This window comes from Struthio camelus, chromosome 4 (assembly GCF_040807025.1).
Source record: "Struthio camelus isolate bStrCam1 chromosome 4, bStrCam1.hap1, whole genome shotgun sequence".
In the NCBI taxonomy this organism is placed as follows: Eukaryota; Metazoa; Chordata; class Aves; order Struthioniformes; family Struthionidae; genus Struthio; species Struthio camelus.
This window is the reverse complement of record NC_090945.1, coordinates 16612336-16638059: the sequence shown is the minus strand read 5'-3', so window position 1 is coordinate 16638059 and position 25724 is coordinate 16612336. Positions and strand designations below refer to the sequence as shown.

The window sequence follows — 25724 nt, the reverse complement described above, 5'->3', positions numbered from 1 at the left end:
TATAGAAATGGATAGGCCAGAGACAATTCAGGTAAGTGAGACAAAAAGAAGTTTAGGATGAATTGTCCCCCACTGCAGCTGCAGGAGCACCAGCAACAGTCAGTCTCACCAGCAACAGTCAGTCTCACCAGCAGCTTCCAGGGGTTTCCTCTTGGGAAGAGATCCCAGGAGCTTTTTTGCCTATAAAAGGACAGTATTATATACTAAGCAAAGAATAATTCATCAGCCCTCTGTGGAGTTCAGACAAAATGTGCTTGGGTTTGTCCATTTGCATTGGTGTAGCCTTATGATTCGCGACATCTTTCCGTTTGACATCAGCAAAATTTTGTGGTTGACTTCAGCAGGGTTAGCTGCTGTCCCATTATGTGTAGCTTTACACTGCACATACGTAATTACATGATCAGCTGATGTTGAAAGCTAGAACTTTTTACAATTGTTATGTACGTAAAATGCTTTTATAACTTCTCATTGCATTGAGACGACAGAAGAAGTCATATTGAAACACATTGCTTTTTTGTCTGTGGTTTGCCTAGTTTCATAAGTAATAAAATACAGGGATTCTTAAGTGAGTCTAAGTGGTGAAAGGTTGCTGTATTTTTCTGCCTGACATATTCTTCTGCCTTAAACTTCAGGCAGGATCTGAAAATAGATTATCTTCTATGTATTTCCCTTCTTATTTCTTTCCCTCGGCAAGAACTTTTACTGTGACTTTATAACTATGCCCCAAATGTTTCCTCTGGGGAAAAAAGGAAGCAGTGAAACCCTGTCCTTGCTGATCTCTCCCTGAGGGATCGTGGAGGAGATATGCCACGTGTTATTCTGTGTTATCCCACACTCGGTTACCTGGGGTAAATTTGAGCAATCTATAAAATGCAAGGGTTTCATCTTTGCAAGTTTACTTGCATGTCTTGATTGAAACATGCACGTATTTCTCTGCATGGTGCAGAAAGGTCAGATTATTAACTGCTCCAAGATATGATTTTGAGGACGGTGACCTCAGAAAGAGTGACAGTGACTGCTAGAAGGAGGGCTGGTGCTATAGAACTTCTCTGATTAGCGCTGTACTTTTTAGTGGATCTGAAAGAACTGCAGAAATCTCAAGGAGACGTTTTGATCATTGGAACGGATTTCTTCTTAATTCTAGGAGAGAAAGAGAAAACTCTGAAGCTGAGAACGCTTAGGACTTGATTTTTGTCAATGCCTGAGGTAGGTCTAAGTTTAAAACGGTAAAGATGCTGTAAAGTACTTCCAAATCAAAAGGTGCCATTTTTGCAGTTAATTCGCTCCTGCAGGTGTAGCTGCCATGCAAAAGGAAGCTTTAGGAGAGGAATTTCCATCTCCAAAAGACTATTCAAGAGAACTTTAAGCTATCAGGCTTTCTAGATATCATATCTATAAAAGACAATATGCAAAATCAGTGTTTAAAAAGTGATTAGTGACTGTGAAGTGTTGTATAGTGATGCCTGTGAGAATATCTCATTAAAAACAATGAAACGATGATGTCCTTGATGTATTCATCAAGGAAAAAAAATTAAACAAATATTTGAGGAACTGGGATCTAGAAGCTATATATTAAGTTACCAGTGAGGTTTGCAATAGAAATCAGGAAGAAAACTATACAAGCACATTCTGTGGATTTCAGGGAGTATTTAATTCTATAGAGGGGAAGAGAAAGGGATAATATCCTTTGGAACAGCTTGTAAGGGATGATTGCTTATTTTTGCACTTTTAAATGCCACTATGAAAATTGAGTTGTAAAGCTTGAAGTTGTTAGCTAGCAATGTATCTCTCTTTGCGAACACTGACTCTATCCCTGCAACAAAAAAAAAAGGGAGGGGGGTGTCCAGTTGACCTTCCAGGACTTATTACTTTATGAAATTTTCCCTTTCATATCCTGCAGCAATTTCAAATTCTCAGCACATCTCCTCAGCCCTGACATAGCGACTCCTTGAAAATCTTCTGGCATACATTATCTTACTTAATTTGACACAAAGGTGCGTGTAAGGAATATATTTCTAATTGTCTCTGCACTAATGTTAGGAACCTATGTAATAAGCAAGAGGAGATGTAGATGCTCAAATAGATAGGAAATATGATATGATTGATATTACTGACTCATCTAATAGGAATAGGCTGATACAACTTGTCCCATAAGGAAAGAAAGGCATAAAAAGTGGAAGTGTGCCTAGTGCTTTACCCCTTGTTTCTGAATTTGGTCCATTTCACGAACAACCTGCTGAGTCCCTGCAGCTTGGGAGCTTGAAGTTCTTGCTTGTAAAACTGGAGATGAAGATCCTGCAGTGCTGTCTGTGAGCTCGTACAAGGAAACGGGACAAGCTACTTCTTGAGGTCTTCCTGTAACATGTGAATGGGAAGACAACAGTGTGGGCAGGGGAAGAGAGCGTTCCCAGAGGTGACCTGACATTTGTTAGATATTTTCTGTCCCTAAGAGTAAGCTACCTCAAGTTTTCTGTGTGGTAAGAACGGTTATTAGTACTAAGGTAACACCTGATCTTGTCCAATGATAACTCATTCATGTTCCCATACGCTGTGTATAAGTATTCATAATAAAAAGTTATTCTGGCAGGTGCTGAAAGTTGAAATTAGACAACGCCAACCTTGACATAAGGTACAACTTTCTAGCCGTGAGTGCAATTTAAGTGTTAGAATGGCTGACTGGTAAAGTGAAACCTGGGAAACTCATGGTCTCACGCGTCTTTTACCCAAGCCTAGCTATTGGTCAAAAAACTAAAGCTTTAATTTGGCTTTAGGAGAATTTCACATGTTGTGTGTGAGCGAGCATGCATTGTGGATCAGGCTGAAAGACTGCAGTAACCCTTTCTGGCCTTAAGGCTGGGGACTTTCTGATTGCTCACCATCTTCCTCTTTCGGCCTGGGTGCTGGGGAGAGTAAAAATGCTATTTCTTCAGTGCATTCATAACACGTGAAGACAGTAAGTATAGGCTAGTCTTACATGTCAGCTGTGGGTGGTTGCACATATAGTCAGGAAAGAATCTCTTCCTTCTCAATCATAGCTGGGCAGATGTATAACTTTTTCTTGCTCCCTAACCGCCCCCCCCGCCCCGGGCTTTCCTGCAGCCTTCAACAGGAAATAGGAGAGCAGCTGGGGGGGAAAAAGCACTCCAAGATTATATTGTAGGTATAAAATCAGCTTGGATGAGCTAGGCTGAACATTCCTCCCAAGTTAGGTTGGTAGAGGCCTTGGATGTATTTGCCTTTCCCTTCGCTATGGAAGATGGTTTGTCTGCTCGGTTGTCTCACTGGGCATTGTCCAGTCATGCAGTTTTCTTGGGTATGATAACTTGGCTGCACCTGGTGGTGTTCTTACCGGTGCCTGTTGGTCGTGGCCCACACCTGAATTAGACTAAATCCCTGTCGGGTTTAGGAGCGCCACGTCAGACTAATCTGTGGAACGTCTAGCTGAAATGTAATGGTCTGTGATATACAGGTGTTGTAATGGCATTACTCTTAAGGAAATTATCCAAGACAGCCGAGAGGGCTGGTAGAAGAGAGTAGACAAGGATGCACTGGCATTCTGGTTTATGTCCCTTAAAGGCAAGGGGAACTCAACCCTCTTCAGCTGTACATATAAATGCTATAAAATGACAGAGGGTAAAATATTCATCAAAAAGATTGGTGTGCATGGATCTCCTTCTGCTCTGCAAATATATTCTTATCATTATTGACTAAATACCATCCCCTAATTTTAGTTATTTTCTTGCTTAGGTTACAGAAATGAGAAATTGTTTGGAAAAAGCATTTATGTAGATTCATTTCTGTAGTGGTGAATAAGTACTAATACACATTCTTATTCCAGGAAAAAGGTATTTTGGAGTTGTTAAGATGCACGAAGTGATTATACGGGGCTCTTCACCTCTTCTTTAATTTAATTGTATATCTTTAGAGTACCTTTATTTATGTAATCATGCATTTCCGGACTGAACCCAGTGAAGTGTACCCGGCAGTGACAGAATATGCTGCAGTATATTTCTTTTGACTGTTACAAAACATTTCATATTTAAATGTTATAATTTGTCACGACATAAATAGTATTACTCCTTTAATGGGACAGTTATGTCCCATTTATTTCTATGCCTTCATCCATTTCTCTACTTTAGTGCAAATAAAACTGAGCCACAAAAATAACTTCTAATCTGTAAAAGCAGGTTCTGACTTGATAGTGCTAATGGAGGTAATTTGAATTCTACCTAGGCAGTAATATTTGTAAGAGTGAAGCTCTAGCTAAATAAGGCCACTGTGCATTGTTGCAGAGATGCATAAAACAAGAGATTTCAATACCAGGGGAAGGACATTTTAGGGGACTATTACAAACCAGGGAACCTGGTTTGAAATCCCACCTTATATACTTCCTGTGTGATATGGACAAGTTACTTTGTGTTGTGATTGCCCTTCTGTGAGGACAGCCTTTCAGCAACTGATGGGTAAGAATCAATTTATTGTTGACCGTGTATTCAGATAGCCAGAAAAAAAAACCCAGACCCCCACTTTACTATAGCACATAGTATGTTCCTGAGCGCCAGGTTCAATAACGCAGTGTTTTAATAACGTCGGTAAGCCCTCAGAAATCAAGTAAGATATTACAGAGATGTGTACACTCGCTTCTTTTATTTAAAATTTTAAGTACTTTTTCAACCTTGCAATTCAGTGAGCTTTGTCCATCTGGGTCCTCTTTAACTCTTTCTCTGTTTTGTCTGACTCCGTTTTCATCGTCAGTGTCAGGAAATAATCTTGCCGTGTTTAGCAACTGAACTCATTCTGACTGAAGTTAACAAATGAATAACCTATTAGCCAGATGATTGTCTTGAGAAGGATTTGCAACCCTGATGGCACCATCCTGTGACATTATTGCCGGCAACATTTTAGTGTTATGTTAATTTGGAGAAGGGACTATCCAGCTGCTTGGAATGTGTCCTTTTAAAGTCTATCTTTAGTTCAAGCAGACAAGACATGAATTCTGTGGTTTATTTAATTTTTTGGTTCTTTAGTACAGGAATTCAGGTTATATCTTAAGGTAGCAGCAATTCTTTAGTGTACAAAGATGCACAGCACTATATTTTGTGATTCCTTATCTCTAAAACTGGCTGTAAGTTTCACTGAATTTCAGAAACAGAACTTTCACTAAGTATATTTCACTAAACACAAACATATCTATGTCTTCACTTAGATACACATTTAAACATATTTGATATGTATATGTTTTTATATATGCACGCACAAATATATGTACATGCACAGACAAGTATTTCTGGGATATCTTGAAAATGTAAATCAAACATGAACTGAAAAAAGGTCTTTCTGCCTTTGCAGAGAATCTGAAATAATAACTCTCGGTATCATGAACAAAATCTTTAGACTTTAATTTTCAGTATTATAGAATCTGGCATTTTCCCAAATACACTAGTCTTCAGCATTCCTGCTGAATTCACTACTCTGCTGCAGCTGCGTGCCCATATTCTTTCCTTAGCATCTCCTTGAGCTACTGCAACCCACTTTTCTCTGCCTGCGTTCCACAAGAGATGCAGTTAGTCATCTCCCTGGGTCGCGGGGGCAAGAGCCCGCTTTGCAACTGGGCAGCTGCAAGTATAACCTGGTGAATCTAGGCAATCTCTTGGGTTTTCACTTTTCTCAGGCGAGCTCTCAAAACTCATACCATGTTTGAGATACTGCAAGAAACTTAGCTTGTAATAACATCTGTGATTTCTACAACTGAAAGCATGCAGTTGGGCAAATCCGAGAGAGCTGAGAAGAAAACTAAATGTTCAGGTAGACATTGAGCTCTGGTCTAATCTACCCTCTCCCCTTTAGCTTCTTTTCCTTGTATTGCTTTCTGCCAAGCAGTTCAGGTCAGGATAGAATAGCAGCTTAGACGGTGAAAGTGATCAAAGGCATATGTAACAGCAAAGACAGGAAGGAAGGAAGTGTGTGTGTGCGTGCTTATGTGTAAGTGTACATGCTGGAGCGGTTGAGCGTGAGTGCCGAGTGAAGCGATGAGGATACTGGCGCTCATGAAGAGAAAGACAAGCATCATTTTCAGTTTTGTTACTAGCCAGTTCCATGTTCTTTCTCTTTTGTGCGTGTTGAAATCTGTGTACAAATGATGATATTACCAGTAAAACCACAACTGTTGTAGCATCAAAAATAGCAGTTTTAGTGTCAGATGGTGTCTTCTAACATCAGAATTAGAAAAAATTTGTACCTAGACCCCAAAAGAGGGCTCTCCATCTTCACTGAATATTGCAGCAAGTTCTTGGCAAGCTCGTGCATTCACCGAGGCTGAGAAGTTCAGCAAAACTATTCTGAGATAGTCACATGCCCAGAACAGCTACACTCGGGATGTCAAAGCATGTTTCACTCAATTTGTAACTATCTGATAAATTACATCCAAGATATTTGATTCTTCAGTTTTCTTGGGATTTCCATACACAGAAGGCTTGATGTCTCAAAAGGCGTGACAGTTTCTCCTTTCTTAATGTCCTTTCCTTTACTTTCATCCAAAAAAGGGTATTAATCTACCTCCTGCAGCAGGGGAGTTCAAAAGTTGTGAAGCGTGTCAGTTTTAACTGTCTCCCACAAAATGTCACTATATCAACTTTATCTCATGTTTGGCTGGGTTCCCCACTATTTTCAGGCTGTCCTTGTAAGGTTTGGTTGCTGTAAAAGACAAAAATATAATGATTTTTTTCAGACCCATCCAAAATCGTTTACTTTTTCCAATGGGACTGGAAATAAGAAAATTTGTTTGGTAATAGTAGGGTTGAAAAATCTGGCTTTTGGGGAGCAGGGCTCAGTTGTGACTCTAAGCTCCTCAGAATCTACATAAGATTTGCATCTTCCCTGTGAAAGCTTTTGATTTCAGTACGCAACAGGCAGAAGAACAATACAGGGCACTGTGATTCTTGATGAAGATGAAAGACAAAAGGGGTTTACTTAATCTAATATGCTTCGTGAGACTGTCTGAAAGGGCTGTGAGAACGGATGGATTTGGATGAAGATTCCAGGCAGTCAGGCCAGGAAGGGACTAAGGAGCAAGTAAGACAATAGGATTGTGAAGAACTTAGTTATATGGGGAACGTTACAGTTGAGATAAAGATGGGAACAAGATTATTACATATTATACTTCAAGTAGTGAGGGAAAGTTGGAATCTGATGCATCAGGAGAAAATAAGCCAATAAAGAGATTAAAAAATTGGATATTTTTGTCACATGATGGAGAAGGGAGCTACAACTGGCAGAAGTGTCCTGAAATGAAGGGAAGGTTGTCAAGCTGGAAGACCAGAAGGCACCCAGGCCATAGCTGGAGCAAGAGAGGATCAGGTCATAGACAGCGATATTGATGCAATTCAGAGTGCAGAAATATTTGTAATATTTCCACTGTCTACTGAACAAACTATTAAACCCCTAATAAGAAGGAATCCTATCCAGACCGTTGACTCATTTAAGGATTAGTTTTATTTACCTCAGCGTTTAAGGCCAAAGCCTGCTTTAGTCCTCATTTTATGAATGCCTGATAACTTGTATACCACAAGAAGATGGAAGAATGGGAAGTGTCACTGTTGTTTTCCTTACTGAGAAGAACATTCTGGGACAGACTGTGTCGACATGCTGAAAAACAGGATCTGAGTTTTCTCAACTGTACAGGTATGGCAGCGCTCCCCGTGGTGTCATGGCAGGGAAACAAGCAGGTATTCTTATTTCTTTAGTAATGAATGAGACAGATTTTAAAGAGGCCAACAAAGACCACTGATGATTTAGGAATGTGTGAGAATGCTCATAAATGCTCACGATTAGCAGAAAACAATATGACCTCATGTAACTACACTAGTAAATCAAGTATCTCTGGGGAGACTCCTGAGCATTTTAGGCAGTTGGCATGGACCAGCCCGCAGCAATCTAGTCAGCTTCTAGTCTCCAAAACGTTTGGCTGCATGCAGACTTCTCTGAGGATGGTCCCTAGATTGCTCTAACCACGAAAAAGGTATCTTGGAGCTTTTTGGAGGGTGACCTCCGGAGGAGCGGGCCAGAGGCATGTGAGGGCACACTCTGCAGTTTCCTAGCACAGACGATTGTGTCCCAGGGTTTGGGACCCTTCCAGAGCATGCTTGGATGTACTAGCATAGACGCAGCCTGTGAGTCTTCTAACAGAATTGCACACAGAATTGCACTTAAATTCACAGCACATTTAAAAAAAAGATGTTTTATCTACGCTTTTTCTAATAATGGGTATCGATGCACTGTTTTTACTCATGATCTTTTCTAATTTTGAAACTTAAGAGCTCATTTGAAGTTACTCTATTTTAGTGCTGCATACATACGTTGCCATATTTTTCACATCACCGCTGTTCATTTAGCATGTCAGCCATCGTGACAAACTGCAAGACCTCGCAGATTCTTCTCATGTCTGAAAATTTTATCCGTTGCACGGCAAGTGGAGGTGGAAATCACAACAATGGTAATTATCATGCATTTTGATCTTCAGGCAGTGTAAGCTGCTTCAGAGTGATTTCCCTTGGGGGGGCACCAGGAAGGTAGGAGTCAGAGCCTGCAGTGCTGACTCAGTGCATGCTGAATATTTTCTTGGCATGGTGAGGAGTCTGCTCTAGAAGGGCTGCAGCAGCAGCAGCATAGGAAATATGAGGAAAGAGGAAATATGCAAGAGGAAATATGGTCCATCAGCAGCACACAGGACACAAGCTGAATTTGGGGAAGAGATGATGTGAGAGAGCATGTAACAAATGAAGTAGGTTTTAAAACAAAAGTTTTCAAAGAATGAAAAGGAATGTTTTCACTAGCCTAATGCAGAAATTTCTGATTGAAGTGGTAGTTTTCCAGTACACTTTACTGCTCCTTTGCTAACTCTTGTTTCAGGGCCCTGACCCGCTACATGATACTGGTTTGCCTGTTGATAGTTTCTATACAAAAAAACCTCTCATATTTGATGTTAGTCTGCACTGACAGGCACCCATTCATGTATCCATATTTTAGTATTTTTGTTGTAAGGACCTCTGGAATTGAAAACAAAGCACCATTCTCTTTTGTGGGCCAACAAGAGTCTTGTTCAATGCGCTGAGAAGCCTTTGAAGAACTTAGCTTTGAAGTCTTACCTTCTCACTACGGGGGCCTACCACAGCTGCACTTCTTGCACTTCCTGATGGCAAGGGCTGCAGGGATGTGTAAGAGGAAGAAGAATTTTCAAGAAGCCTCGCTGCTGCTTTGTCGTGCTGAATTTTGATTTTGATACTGCATTTGAGATTAGACGCAATGTGGCCCTTCTTAGGAATGAAACTAGCAAATACTGGGCTTTCAATTTAAAACATAATTTAAATTTGCTTAAGAAAGATCTCCAGTATTCTCAACTAACACTCCCCAAAACTATTAGTGTTTATCTCGGCAAGCTACATTAATAAACAAACAAGCCCCAAGGGGAAATTAGCAGAAGAAAACTAAAAGGTAACAAAAAGCCACGAACCCATGTGGTTAAACTGACTGGCGATTTGCTTCCCTGTGTGCTTTGATACATTTGTCCTGCATGGATCTTAACTGACTGTTTTTTATAGGAATTTTTCTAAGCTCCTGTGAATGTTATTCTAAAAGGAGGCCCCGATGAGAATGCTGCTTAATGAATGCACATTTCCCTCCTTTATTGGGTTTGTGTTGGTGATAATGAGTTTCTCGTCAGGCTTTCAGAGCTCTTGCCAGAAAGATAAGGCTATCCTGGTTTTGCTGTTGCCATTCATTATAGTTGCTGCTTCTTGGTGATATGCCAAGAGTAGTTTAGGACTTAGCTGGAGCTGGCCTTGTGAGCACACCTGTGTATTCATGCTAATTTTATGCAAATAGTGGACTAGGAAGTGTAATTCATAGGTACTGTGAAGTATGTACAAATCTGTATGCTTCGTATGTGCGAATTAGAGATGCACATCTGAAAAATGTGGCAGCTCCTATAATGCAAAGGGCTTGCTTAAAACTGATGCTTAATTAGAGAGCTACGTGTACGTCGTTATGCAGAGAAACAATTTCATCTTTTTTTCCTCTACTGTCTCATATATGTTTTGTTTTTCCTGCTCCACCTTATGTTTTGTTTTTCCTGCTCCACCTTCTCCAGAGAGATTCTGCAGGGTTACATATTTTGCAGGAAAGCCTCTTGCCTTTTCTCTTTGTGCTTGCCTGACTCTAGACAACCTCTGCCTCTCCCACTGGACTACATACATAAGTGAGAAGTGCCTTAATCCGATGGAGCTGCCCTCCTCAGCAGCTGCGTCTTCTTACGACGTCAACGCGCACCGAAGTCTCAGCTGATCCTCCGGGACCCCATATGGGTTCATACACAGATGCCTGTGGGACCTGATGCTGTCAAAAATCAGCATTACAAATGGCTTATCTGCATAAAATATCCAGAAACGAGAGAAAACACTGGCTAGTGAATGGACTGCTCAGAAGGGAAAAGTTAGTGACTAGTGCTTGATAGCGTATCACCTGGATAAGTTGTAAGCCCTGAAAATAAAAAGTTTGTGGGTAATTTTACAGGAAGGAACAAACATAAATAAATTACAGTTGTTGAAGACTCCAGTTCTGCCTGAGAGTTTCACTGCAATATTTGATCTGCTTTTCCCTGATGTCTTCCTTTACCAAATTATACACATTATTAAAACAGATGATAGTTACTTGTGAGAGAGAAGGCTTAAAATAAGGGGTTATGGCACTGTTGTTGCTTGTAGGCTTTGGGGTCCAGTTCTTTAGCCTTGGACTGAAAAATTGTAGTTTCTTAAGCTTCTTATTTTAATGAGACTGTTGAGTTGTGCCAGGCAGACAGAATGTAATCATTTGGAAGCAAACAAATTTCAGATAAAATATCTAACAGAAATGAAATATTTTTGAAGTTTCAAACTTTGGGGAGCTGGGACTGCCTTTCCAACAGCACAGATATCTTTGTAAGGGTCAGGCTTCTGTTATCAAAGAGAAGACGAGTCAAGCCCTGCTAACTGGCTGTATAAACCTCTGAGCTTGGGGAATTCTGCTGTTATGGACGTTTTTTGCAGAGCTTTTTATTTCCCTGACACAAAACTCATTTGCATTGTGGTATTGTTATGTGCTTTCCTTTGATCTGCTACTATGGATTTCTAAGACTGTATGCTATTTTTTTTTCTTGTGAATTTGCATTGCCCCAGGATACAAGAGGTTTGTTTGAGCTCATTTAATTGGCCAGTGATGTGAAAAATGATCATTTTCTACATTGGAAATAAGCTCAATTAACCCCTTCATGGAGTCGTTATAACCTATTGTAAGTTTTGATACATTTCTACTGACTCGGGATTATCTTGTTTGGAAGGAGAATGGGTAATTCTTTTTTTTTTTTTCTATTTTCACAGACGTTATTTTTAGGTTTTCAAGATGTCACTGTAAAAATAGAGAAAACAAAAAGATAATTAGCCACGTTGTTCAGTGTTGCTATCTCAGTGCAAATTGATACAATTCCAGTTAAATCAAAGGAGATAATCCCAAAAGATAAGCCATGCCTAAAAATAGAATGTAGTCTGCTTTTATTCTGTTTGCTTTCATGCTGTTTTATATCATAAACTCAGCAAGGTTACCATTTACTTACACAGTGTAACTTACACTATATTTTTGGTGGGTTTTTTTTCACAAAAAAATATTAATTTTTCTCATCCCTTAAAAAGTCTGGATGCAAGAATCCAACTTGAAGTATACAAAAGTTGTGGGACTGATCTTTCAAATTAAGATACTTTATTAAAACCTTTTTTTTTTTTTTTGAATTACAATTTATAACGCTTTACAATTACATGGAATTTTGGGTTCGTAGAGGAGAAGACTTAAATTATATGTTATCATTTCAGTATAAAATGCCAAATTTAAATGCACGCATGAAAATGTAAAGTCTGTTTCTTACCCAGATTCTGTCAACATGCACACATTTCCATCGAGTATTTTTTATCCTGCCCCACCACAAAGTCTCCCCTGTAACATTTTACTCTACTTGCAGTTGCCTAGTCCTGGAACCATAGGTTGTGCATGTGGTTTTAGTCCCATTTAAGAGGATGGGAACTTTTCCCTGTCTCAAAGGGGAGGAGGTCATCTTGAGACTGAGGAAAAAAGACGGTCATTTTCTCAGCTTCCGTACTATTCAGAATAAGCTGCTCTGGCTTTTCTTGTTCTTTCACCTTCTCAGCTCTCTGATTTAAATTATATAAAAGAAAGAGGTTAAAAAAAATCTTCTGGTAGAGCTGGTCTTTGTGACCCTAAATGGTTGGAGCGATGTGCTCAGGTAAGAGTTTAAAAGCATGTTACATAAAGATTTGCTGTTGGATCGTATGTACTAATGCTTTAAACTCATTATTGAAGATTTAGATCTCTAACTCCAAAGGGCCCTTATAATAAGATACATGGATGCATGTATTATGGGACAATCTCCGTCTTGTTATTTGTGATTATTACGGCTGCAAACTTCTGGGTTTCTTACTGAAAAGCATAATTAATCTTACTTCCTGTTCTTCAGTACAGATGTTGAATTATAGTAACTTCATCTTTATAAACTCTTCAGTAGGAAAGGGACCATTATTTTTCATCATATAGTTATAAATTTCAGAGAAAATAACTGTAAGGTATTTTAGCTATAGAAAAAAATTGTCATGAACAAAACAGTGATGAACCAGTCTAAGGAAAAGAAATTAGTCTTAGCCACTGAATTCTTTAGAGAATTTATGCTCTTTTACTATATAGCACAGAGCTGAATTATTAGATGACAGGCATGGCCAATGTTTAAAATTCTAAATTTAACCTCTAAAACTTATTAAAGCAGTTTCTATTTTATGCGTTGATCAGATCCACTACTGCTGGTGGTGGTCTTGGGAGCGTAATCCCCCTGTAAAGGGTGGTTATTGCCTAGCTGCCACGCTAAGGCACACAGCAGAGAGATTATTTTAGGGCTGTTAACATAGTTCTGCAAACTGTTCAGCAGACATTCTGTATAATAGAATTAACTTGACATGCTTGGACTTTCCAAAGTGAAATTCCAGATTGAAACTGAGACTGTCATTTACATCACATCAGAGACAGTGCAAGAAAATAATCACCAAAAAAAAAAAAAAGGAACAGACAGACTGCATTACAGGCATTTTATGCTGTCTGCTTCTATTTTAGAGCAAATGTGCATCGTAGGTAGCAGTATCCAAAAAGGAGAAGTATGTGTACAATAAATTATTTCTATTTCATTCTAATTTCCTTTTGAGGAGAAAAACAAATCCAGACCAACAGGTTCAGCTTATCAAATTATTATATTTCATGTTCCATTTCTCAGAGTTTATAGGAAATGAACATAAGATTTTTCTTCTGTAAACTGTGTATTTCTGGAACTATCTAAAAATACATGGTTGCAGAAGATGTATAGGAGACTTGTCTGCACACAATTTAAAGGATGACCTCCTTTCAAATAGCTGCAGCTCATAAGCTCTCCTCCATATCTAGCAACTGATTTTAGTAAACTTTCTGCCTGTAATTCCTACTAAGAGAACTTCTCAGTCTCTGATTTCAATACCTGATTTACTGATTTCAGTACTTCTGCCAGCTTCTTTTTAAGTTAATACCACAGGTAAGTGAATGTATTTTTTTAAAGCCATTAAACATATCTATCCAAGTCTTCTCACTTTTACTATTAGTGTTCTGCACCTATCGAGTGTTTTAATTATCAGAACACACAACAACTGTCTTTGCATTTATAGAAATATTGTATTTTTTACTGTTGTACCACATAAAGTAGCTCATTCAAATTGAGAGTTGGACATTAGCTAGACATGAAATGAGGCTATAAGTTATAGTTCTCAAAAGCCAGCAAAATACTGATTGTTTTCTGATTCATCCTTGATTAAAGGGGAAATAGGATAAAATAGCTACCACCAAATACTATTTCTGCACAGACTCCCCATGTGAATAGGTTATATTCACATCCCAGCTTGTTCCAGAATAGATTCCCTCTGCAGACAAGCCCTTAGCTCATTTGGCAGGAATGATGTTTCATGAACGTATGTGTGCGTATCTTAATTAAGGTTACACGTTGTTGGAGCTGACAGGAATGTCGGGCTCTTTAGATTCCCAGAAACACTCTGCGCCTGACAGATATGAAACCGGCACTGGCTAAGTGCGCTCAGATAATTTTTCACAAAAGATGAGTCATTCCTCTTCCTATATGAGTTAGTAGCATTCCCATAATCTGTATCCAAATTTTCCCTTCCTTTGTGAGATTTTTTTTTTTTTTGGCTTCACTGCTCAGAGACAGAGCTGTGTATTATACCGCTTACAAAAGCTTTTAAATGCAAGGGTATGCCATACTTTTGAGAGAAACATACCCTTTTATCAAATGAGTATTTAGGAAAGCTCACTAAGGGCTTGAGTGTTGTCATGGGCAAACGTATCTCTTGGAAGAAATTTAGCAATCATTTTTTGGGCAGGGGCACAACAGCTATCAGCATGATCAAATCTTATTGTAAAGAAGAGACAGAAGATTTATTCTGCTCCTTCTGGGTGCTTCATTTAAGTTAGATCTACTCACACCGTTAAATGGCTGATTCTGTCGTTGTGCAGTGCCATAAATGGTTACTCTAGTCTAGTAAATAGTGATATGATTTTTAAATGGCATTAAACTGGCATTTTGATAAAAGCTCTAGTGTGGAAGCAATTTTATGGGGAAGATATGCTTTAAACATGCATAGCTATCAGCACAAATAAGCTTTACATCAGTCTGTCCGTAACATTAATATTGTTTAGCTATACCAATAGCACCTTTGTATCTAAAGCCACTTTTCTTCCAGGAGTTTGGTTCAACTGGTCATTCAGGTCAGGTCTGCACTGCAAAGTTTTGCCAGCATAGCTGTGTTGCTTACTCTTATTTACTAATTGATTGCCATTGATTTCCTTTAATCTTTCATTCATATCAATTCTTTTCTTTGCACACAGCGCCCAGTAAGTCTTTCATGCAGAAGACCCTGGAAGACTGACACCTGCCTGTAGGAGTAGGAGCAGGTACTAATGAGCTCAGCAAAGGCAGTAGAATTATGCCTCAGGGAAGATTGTCAGAGAAATCAAATGGACTATGTATGCGGTTTTTGGCACAGGCAAAGTGTGATTGTGGTCTCATGCAGTACCGAGGTAAAGCTTTTGAAGACTACAGCTAGAGCTAAGAAGGAGAATGATCCGAAAGGTACCAAGCCCTCTGGTAGTAATGATAATGACCTGTGTAGCCTAAAAAAATGCAGGCTGAACGACGAGATGGTTGCTCTCTGCAAGTATGCTGAGATGAGATAAACATCAGAGAGGAAGAAAAAGAGAATTAAAACAGTAATGGCATATGGACATGGGAGCATAACCTGGTCATGAATTCATTTTGGGCAGGACAGAAGAAGAAGCTATTTAATTAAGAGAAAAATATGGTTCTGAAACAGCCAGCTGAATAGTTGAGTTACCTGACTGGTTTTAAGGTGGAACTGGATGCATTTGTGAGCAGGACTGTCTGATGCCACAGACTGAAGGGTAGCAGCTAACTGAATTGCCTCAGAAGCTCTATTCCAGAACTATATTAGAAAGGTGAAAGTTTATTGCTTTCTTCACCTTTAAATCTGTCCCTGAATGTTAAGCCTGTTTAAAGTTTCTCGTTTGCTGCTTGGGTAGTGCCTGAAGTACGTAGGTGAGTACGGATGCCAACTTGTAAATACACCGGTTCATTTGAAGCCATGGTCATTCAATCCTTGCCAATTCAAAAAGCAACTATTTATCACTGTTAGAAAAGTGAGATTTTCGTTTTTTCAGTGGTTTGGAGTTTGTAATATGATAAGACTCACGAGGAACTAGAATTAGATTTGTCTCTTCCAGCATCTAATAATACTTTGTGGCACAGATCCAGGCTCTTGTCCAGGTCCAGGATCTGGACAAGAGCTAGTCCTCGGACTAGTGCAGTTTTCACTCCTATCTAGGCCATGCTGTCAGTTCAGTTTTTTAAGATTTGTCTGAGACAAAACAAAAATGCTGCTCTGAACATAAACTGCAACTGCTTTGTGCCAGACAGGATGTTCAAAGGAGCCGTATAGCTGGCTTAATAGTAACAGTAGCATCATGGTGTAGGCATGGTGCAGAGCTCACATAATGACTCCTACACTCTTCAGCTACCAGAAGAGATGGTGTTGGCAGGTAAAGAAGGTGTGGATGTATCATAGCAATTTTGGGCTGTTATCTTGCCTTGCTGAGGCACCTCACGGTTAGCCTGCTGCTTTGGTGCTATGTTAATGACTGCCAGAAGACATGCATTTAACACTCGGATAATAATGCTAAACCTGTGCCTTGCTAAACCTGTGCCTGTTCTTCACTAACCTTTAGGGTCTATAAATATATGAAGCGAGAAAAGTGGCTGAATTCCCTATTTCTAACATAATATATCAAGCCGTAAGATGTCTCTTATTAGTTAGATCTTGTTTGGGATCTGTATGTAATTACGATTACCCACGTTCAGGAAAGTTAGATTCAGACCGGAACCGTACAGGAAAACGGAGAGCATATCTTAGAAATGGAGTGTGGCCTGTGTAGCCTAAAAAATGCAGGAATTCAAGGAATTCAACCTACACAGCGAGCCTGAAGAAGATTTAACTAATGTCTGAGACATGCTCTTTGGCTTGATCCCAAATGCTGAGACTGGAACATTGGCTTGTAGCTTCATAAATTGTCTGTTGGCCAGTGTGGCAGAATGAGCCTCACTCAGTCAGATAAGCAGTTACTGTGAGAAAATAGAGATGCACAGGTCTGGCAAGAAAGCTGTAAGAAAACTACCTTCTCTTTGTTTCTACCGTGTTCAAAAAGCAGGAATTTCTGTACATTTTTGTGAATGAGCAGTACAACATCAAAGAACTTCTTGACCCATCATTTTTTCCATTAGGATGAAAGCTGATTTTTGACTGACTGCACAGACTGGAGGGCAACAATGGTGCTAAAGGTAAGAGAATTACCAGGGAGAGAACTTGTAAGGTGATATTCTCAGTATGCCAAAATAGAACTGATACAGGGGTGCTGGTAGCAGTGAGAAGTGACCAAAAGATACTAAAAGAAGTCCAAAAAATGAGACGTAAGGGCTGGAGATTTTACAAAATGAACTAAGATAACATCTGGAGGTCTCTCAGAAAGGACTGGGAGATGACTTGTCATAGGAGATAAAGCCTTTATTAGAGATGCGGTTAAAAGTGCCAGAGCAAACGTAGAAGTGAAATTGCAGAGCAAGACAGATTGATGAGGTGCTCAGTGACCTGACTGTCATGATCCAGAAAGTTTTCCAGGAAATAGAGGAGACATGGAAACTACTGGCCAACTTGGAAATTGCTGAGATAAGCTGCAGTGAGTAGTGAAGGAGCTAAATAATTAGCTCACAGACAAAGAAAAGGATTTCAGGCCATAATGGGAACTAGCTTTCAGGGGGAGATTTTGGAACATCGAAAGGACTTAGGTAAGAAAGGATATTTTCCATCCTTTTCCTATTTTACACCCTATTTGTAATCTCCATAAGGCAGAGAGAAGATATTGGATTACCCCAGTGTAAATGATATTATCTTTGAGGAGAAAAGTCTTTGTGATTATTTCACTCTAATGGACAAAAAGAGTGATTTCAGTAGACAGTTTAAGTGACTCACCTCTGAGGATGCTGCAGAATTTACCTGCAAGAAAAGAAATCTCATCATCCAAGCCTTAAATGAATCTGTAATATGCACCTCAGAACTAACCATCAATCTCAGTTGGCCGGGGGACACCTGAACACTAGAAAGAAAGAGAAAAAAGAAATTTCAACTGAACTGTTAAAGGTATGAGATGATTTGTTCCTTACAGAGCAAAAGCCCTTGAGGTGTTCTAGAGTAGATTGGTAGTGGGCCAATTTCTTGTTCATTGGAATTTAAGGCTAAAGATGAAAAGCTCTGGCAGAAGAGAAAATAACTGTTAGTAAGAATACTAAGGAGACTGCCTTGCCTGTGTGAATACTGATGTGGCCTTGCCTGAGTGAATCCGGCAGTCAGTATTTGTTAATGTTCATACTAGTAGAGTAATTTATAAAAGAGTTGAAAATTTACCCAGAAGGAATCCAAAAATCTTAAAACAGTATCTGAGGTTCTGCTGACTAAATTCTTTATTACACTCGAGGTTCTGAATTACAAACGTTTAATTCTAAGTAGTTTTTTTAAAAGTGTATCATCCTAGCACTTTCCTCGAGCCAACAGAGTAATAAAAGGATGTGAACCAGCTAACCACTGTTTCTTTTAATGGTTTGCACAACTGTGAATAGCATGCCAGGTGATACTTTCTTACACAAATCAACTCCCCATTTCTGAGAGCAATGGAGAACTACCATACCTTAGCTAATGAAAAAAACTTGGATAATTCAGGTATTGAGAGCAGCAACAGAGAGACCTAAGACTGTTGCATTGCTGGCAAAGAGGTGGAGCTAAAAGCCTTGCCAGGTCACCTTTATCTCTTACTGAGCAACTCAGGTGCATGAATACCAGGCTTCTCTCGTAATCAGATTTTAAAAAGAGCTTGTTAGCCTGGGTGCAGTGCTGGGTCTGAGCTCATTGCATGCATTTGCACTGCACTGCCTCTGATGCGTAAAGCTTTTCTACACAGCCTGGAGCCCTGAGGAGCACGCTGCTTTGGAACATGACAAGCAATTAGCTTGGGGCAAGCCAGGCTTGACAGTTCTCATTCAGTGTTTGCACTTTTGGGTGCAGGCTAACCCAGAAAACCTTCTCAGGAGTTGAGGTTTTTATCTGAGGAGAGGATGAATGCAGCTCTCACTTCTTCGAGGAAACCATGATGTTAGATTGCATGCGGAGGCACAGAAAGCTTGGATCCGTTCTGGTGACTCGGAGAACGAAGGAGCAGTACGGAGGAGGAAGCTGGAAGGTGTTGCAGAATCCAAGGGCCCCCTATTCACTGTGTATGAGATCAAAGCTGAAATCGCCTCTGTGCACTTGAGATCATGCAACAGCTGAAACCACTTGCCAAGTGCTGTGCGAGACCACTACCACAAATGGTTTATACAGTCAAAAGTATGCCTGTAAGGTGGCTTTTACAGTTTCAAAGCTAGCAGTAACATTTAATGATTTGTGAAACTATATATGTAGTTTATATACTAGCATTTCAGCTTTCCAGAGGTTTTGTAAATGATAAAATGAGTCAGAGCAGTACTTGGGCTAAACTAGTTAGCAAAATGTAGACTAGAATTGCTAGGCAGAGGAGGAAACTACCTTATGGGGGAGGAGGCCCTGGGAAACAGTTGTGGGCTTCTTTCAAGGTAATACATGGACTAGCCATCTTTTCTAAATGCTAAATGGAAGAGACGGTCAAACTACTTTATTGAATAAGCTTAAAAACTCTAAAGTCTCTGCCCAGGATCCTATGACATGAATGCATGTGTGGGAGGAAATGGCACTTAGAATTAACTTGAGAAGAAGAGAACAGACTCAGAGACAGACTAGTTGCAGCTGTGGTTGTCTATGGGTAGGTCAGAAACAGAAGGTAACCAGAAATCAGCGAGGGTAAAAAAGAAATTAAGAAGCAGTCATGAGCATGACTCTGAGCTCACAATACAGCTGGCATAATATCAAGTATCCCAAAGGTATTAGCAGTGGGATTTTAGTAAAAGCTCCTCTGTTTCATAGCCAGTGCTGTTTTCAAACAAAAACTTGTCCAGCACTAAGCAGAGGGGAAGATCCTAGCAAAAACCCAGTGGTACAAGTCTTACTTATTTCAGTATGTACGTGTCTTTGCAGAGCAAAGACCAAATAGTAGGTTTTGTATCAATAAAGATAGTTCATCTCTTTCACCTTACTACTTCAATTAGTTTTTCAGTTTTGTGGTCCGGGTTTTCAAATTTTTTCTCTCCTTTTCCTTCTCTTAATCACTTTGCTTTTAGCTTTTGACCCTCCACTTTCTCTTCATGCCTGGAGTGCCGACCTAACCTCTAAAACCTTTGAGAAATACATATCCATCAAGTCTTTTCACCTTGACCCTTTCCTGGCTGCTGCTGGAAATGCAGTTCTGCGTGGCACCCGTACGTTTCCACCTGCCCGTATAGTTACCATAGAAACTGGCCACAGGCTGCATAAAGCCACCAATGAGGCAAGGAGGACTTTCAGCTCCTAAAATAGAAATAATAAATGTAGGACTGAGAGCAAATCTTGCTCGAATTGTCCAGGACACACACCCAACAAAGTATGAATTCCGGCGGTGCTGCAGACTAACATTCAACAGTGTATATTATTCAAGGAAACGCACAGATTGCTCTAGCCCAGCATTTCTTTTTCACACTGCCATTGCAGGTCACCGTGCTTCCAAACCGACCTGCGACTGGACAAGCAGTTGAGGAAGCTCATAAAGCTCTTGTGGCAGAAAACACCTTAGAGTCACAACAGCTGCAAATAGAAAGTTGTAGGATGCTTTACTCTTACTTCAATAGGGGAAATTTTTTGCTCTGCTTTGCATTTGCTCTGGCTTGTGCAACCGAATTCTTTGGCATGGTACACAGGATTGAATCCAGCTTGCTTCAGTTCTGAGACAAATCCAAGCTTTCTTTGGAAAAAGGTGATAGCAATTTTTCTGCAGCTTTAGTGTTTGGGTTAATATTTTCACCTGCACAATGTGAATGTTAAACACAAGAATTCTGCTCTGATAGCATTTTCTACAGTTGGTGGAAACCACTGCAGAAAGCACAGGTTGATGAAGAGGTGGGCCTACGAAAGCTGCAGTCTATAAAATCTGCAGCTTGTGAATGTTGCAGAAGCTCATCTGACGTTCAAGCTCAGCCTCGGCAATCCAGTTTGCTTCTGAACATGGGTGGGATTTTGGGTGGGATTGAAGTGACACAACTGTGTGCCCAGAACGCTGAGGATCTGGAAGTTTGACTCCTTTCTGTTTTTGTCTCCTATCTTGTTCTCAGATTTCAATTTTCCTAGTAGTAGGAAGCTACTAGGAAAAGGCCCATTTTGCTGGATTTACCAGAGCGTGAATTTGGTAGGCATCAACATTTAACAGAAGACAGATTTAGTTATCTGGGACTTTGGGGATGTTTGGTTATTAACCCTTTTCCTAAATAAAATGATTGATGAACTTTAGTGGCTTCTTGATGAAAGGTAATGAAGGGCCTTGAGATGAAAGGCTCATGCATGAGATACAGAAAGCAGTCCTAATTATTATTCTGGCTATATTTACACATTTTATGTTGCAAGTAGACATGAGCAAGCCCTGCCTGTTCTCTAAGCCAAGCAGAAGTTACGTGACTGTACCACCGAGTCTCAAGCTGAAGCTTATACATTGAAATTTCAGGAGGGTTTATTGGTTCAGGGCTGGTGTGATATTACTGCAACCACATGGCTTTGACCAGTGCAGAATATGGGCCGAACTGCCAAGACTGCTGATTTGTCTCATTGTCAGTCTGTGATACTCTTTTTTTTTTTTCTGAGACGGACAGCTGTTCAGTAGCAACTGGAGTAGGAACACTGCTTTCTCAGTTCCCACAAGCTGCTGAACAGTTGTCAAAAGGAAGCGAAATCCTATAACCTGCTTTTCTGGACTACATTTGAATTATAAACAATTTTGTCTCCAGTTACTAGGCCTTTGCAACTGCTGATGCTAGATCCTGCTCTCATTTATAGTAATATTAATTTGGAATTATGCATTGATTTCATTACATTTGCTTTTCATCTAAATGTGTTGTAAATGAGAGGAAAATAACCTTTCCCCCCCCCCCACTAGATACTATTCCACCTTGCTAATGCCTTCAACATTGTTATATTTGTGTAGCCTTTGTGGTATAGTTCAGTGGATCTTATTCAACTTCCTTGTGCCTAACAAAACTCAGTAGTAATTGCATTTGCCAGAATAGTTGTATTTACTTTTGGAATTATGATGTTTTTTAACATAATAATTCAAAAAGATTTATTGCTTTTTTTTTTTTAATGTTTTGTCTGATTTGGAAGATTGTGGAATTTAACTTGAAAAATAAGTTTCTTAGCTGCCAAGTGGAAAAATACCTCCAATTTATTAACAAAGGAAAACATACTAAAATATGTACAGACAAGATTACTCTAGTGCCATATTTATATTGGCAGTATGTGTTCGCTTATCCAATTCTTAATGAAAATGACAGCCAGAATGTACTAAATTCAGCTAGTTATGTAGATTATGCTATTCAAGTGGTTTTATTTTCTGAAAAGTGTGTGCTTGTGTCCTAGACACAATTAAACATATTTTTATTTACTAAATACAGCTCCGGATCCAGTACTTTTTATCAGCCATTGCATGGTTTATAAGGGAATCTCAGATGCTCATGTCTAATACTGTTCACCTGCTAAGAGGACATCAAGAAGCCTGGTGATTCTTTCATTCATATGCATGGTTGAATACAAAGGATATAACTGGAATCTAAGAATTACTAAGAATATATCCATGGTACAGAGTGTTCACTGTTTTGCTTCTTGCAATAGCTAATGGAATCCATTTCCAAAGGGCCAAGCTCGCTAAAATAACATTCAATAGAAGGAGATGGAGATCCTTCATTGAATCCAGCTTTTAACTGACTCCTGTCAAGAGACATTTGGATTGACAGCCCAGGTAGATAAATGCATATACTACTCTAGTTAAGAAAATATACTTAGCAGTTAGCAGAAAGAGAGCTAAAGAGTTCCAGAGCATTTTATCTGTGATGAAAACCCTTTTGGACAGAAGAATTATATGTGATGTGTTTATATTATACGGTGTGAAAGTTTGGAGCTTCTCATGAATCACAGTTGTAATATAATACTTTTCTCTATAATATCCTCCTCCCTGAAAAAAAAAAAAAAAGTAAGTCTATTTTGGCTTTTCTCCACTGTTTAGAAATCTTCATACTCCATTTCAGTAAGTGATGCAACATGCTACCTTTTTCAACCTACAGCTTGTCTTGTATATTGTACAGTTGTTTCTAGCATCTTGTGGCCATATGAAGTGCAAATATAGGACCATTTTTTATCAATGGGCTTTGCTTATTTTTAACTGGAAAAACCATTCTGGTGGTAGAGTAGGTTTTTCTTTTTAGAACTACAGAGGTCTCTGTATTATGTGTATGTACTGTACTTAAGAGGATTTAATCCTGGATTTGGATTTCTAGATGCTACTGAAATAGCTATAAATAGGAAAAGTGCATGAAGAACTAGAGGACTGTGTTGGAAATGGGGTTGTGTTGGTTTTTATGTTGAACTCGCCTCAGCCAAACCGGTACCTCCTTTACTCCAGACAAACACAACGTGTGCAATTTGTAGCACAAGATGGTAACAGTAGTTTTAGTATCACAGCTTGCTGCTTGCCTAACTATTTGGAAGTAGGAAAATGAAATGAATCAACAAATCTCACAGCAGCTTGGAAGACTATAATGCGAGCAGACTGAGGTCACAGCCACAGAAAGAATCCTGGTGGAAAACTATGGTTAGATATTCACATGACAGTCTTGAAAAATGAAACAGATGCAAAATTTGCAGCAGGATGTAGAAGGAAATGCTAGGGTAAGGAGAATCATCTCTTGGGAGCATTCCCAACAGAAAGACATCTGGTCTAGGATTAGAAATCTGGACTATTTCATCCAAATCATTTGAAAACGTTTGTAATTTATCCTCTCGGAGATCTTCAGCTTCCTGGTTCATCGTTTCTTTTATGAAAAGCCCATTTTTCCTCTGAATGTCTCCCATGGTGCTTTTTTTTTTTTTTTTTTGGTTAAAATACAGTTATCTCACACTACTACATTGTCTTTAACCCGCATCTTTGCTGTCCATGTAGTGTAAGTCACAGTGCAGGTAGATTTCAGACTCTAAATTATCACATATGGGTCTTTGGAATGTGTGTACATCAGAAATAGGAGCACAACATTATCAAAGCACTGTTTCATATTGCTTTGGCCACATAATTTCTTTGCATTGTAAATATATATTTAATGCTTTTTTAATATTTAGATTTTTATTTGAAAATATGCTTATAATCTATTGACATATCTCTTGACATAATTCTTTCATTTCTAAAAGTTTCATGAAATACTCTTCACTAGAAAACTTTCCTCATGTCTAACGGCTCTCTCACTCTTATTGCATTTTAAGCCTGAGACTTCTGGCTTAATCCACCCCAAAGTTCATCTTTTCTCCTTACTCTAGTATTTTAGCAGACTGCTTCTCTATTAATTTCATGTCATATGGGATGCCTGTGGGAGTCCTCTGAATTTTCTGTAGAGATGCAAAATACATCTATTTTTGCTGGCTTGCTTTCCTTACAAGATTTCATACTACAGCAATTCCTCTCTAACCTCAGATAGGAATATTATATACAATTCAAATAGGGATGATAAAAGAAAGAGAGGAGCAGAGGCTTGCAGTTTTTGCTTTGTGAACTCTGCTCCAGAACTGATTGCAGGGGCAGAGGCCTCTGTAGATTGAGAACAGCACGCTGGGCCACCATCAGTCCTGATTTCACCTCGGTAACTTGAATTAAAATGACTAATATGTTACTGACACATTAAAAGCGTCATTTATGAAGGGCTTCCTTATTGATTTTGACTGGCATCAGCTTTTAAAATACATTTTTTGCGTGTAATTTGGAAACATATGCTTATGCAGCATGATTTCTTCATGTGAGTAGATTGTACTGCTATTTGGTATGGATATGTTTAATCTCAGCTGTGGTAGGCTGGAACTATTATTTCTAATTTGGGGTTTTGTTTTGTGAAAATACTGAAACGGGAAAGCTTTCTGCTGCATCACGTTTACAATGGTGAAATGGGCAGAGTTCAGACGTACTGCATATTATCTGAGAAAATTGAGGAAATACGCCATCTACAGTTACCTCTGTTGTATTTTTTTAACCTCTTTTCTACAAAGCTGATGTTGGAAACCATATTAAAGAAAAACTGTAACGATGAAGGAGAGTAAATATTTTTAACTTCATGTCTATTACCATTCTTCATATGCTGGCTTAATGTAAAAAAAAAAAAAAAAGCTATTGTGAATTGTACCGAAGTTTTCAATTCTATTACCATACTTGAGGTTTTTCTATAATACAGATTGGGGCTGAATTCACTGCCCGCATAGCCAGCTGTGATCACATGGAAATCTGCATCAGTTTTACACAATTAGCTGAATGAGAGCAAGATGTTACTAGAAAGGGTGAGGTGTATTTACATAGACGACTCAGAACCTTAACATGCCCTCGGTAAATACAACTCTAAGGAAAGGTCTAGGCTGACGGAAACCGTAGGTGCGAATGGCTGCCTGGCTGGAGATAACCGCTTACATCTGCTCTTCGTTCTTCTGCAGTGGGAAATACCTGAAGTATCATCTCCCACCTGAACGCACAAGCCAATGGAGAAAAGTGCTCTTTTGTTCTCCTTCGCGTGCTCCTCTTGGCCCTGTTTCGAAGGGATGTACCAAAAGCAGATATCGGGCATCTTCAGGAAACCCCCCCGGGCTCTCTAGCGGTAAGCCTCTGGCGCGGATAAGCAAGCCATCGCGTAGCTGCTGCTAGGGTCGTTTGAACGCAGGGCTGCATTTAGGGAGCAAAGGGCGAGACTGATTATCGGCAGCAGTTTGGAAATGGGTTCTGCTTGAAAACACGGTGCTAAAAACTAGGCTCAT

General features: G+C 39.4%; 1 long non-coding RNA gene across 1 annotated transcript; it reads left to right on the top strand.

Annotated features, from left to right (window-relative positions):
* The first annotated feature begins 1152 nt into the window (after positions 1-1152).
* On the top strand, positions 1153-25537 carry LOC138067144 (uncharacterized). Its single transcript, XR_011140843.1, has 4 exons — positions 1153-1206; positions 15007-15633; positions 16973-17029; positions 25407-25537. It is a non-coding gene; the product is annotated as an uncharacterized lncRNA (long non-coding RNA).
* The last annotated feature ends 187 nt before the right edge of the window (positions 25538-25724 follow it).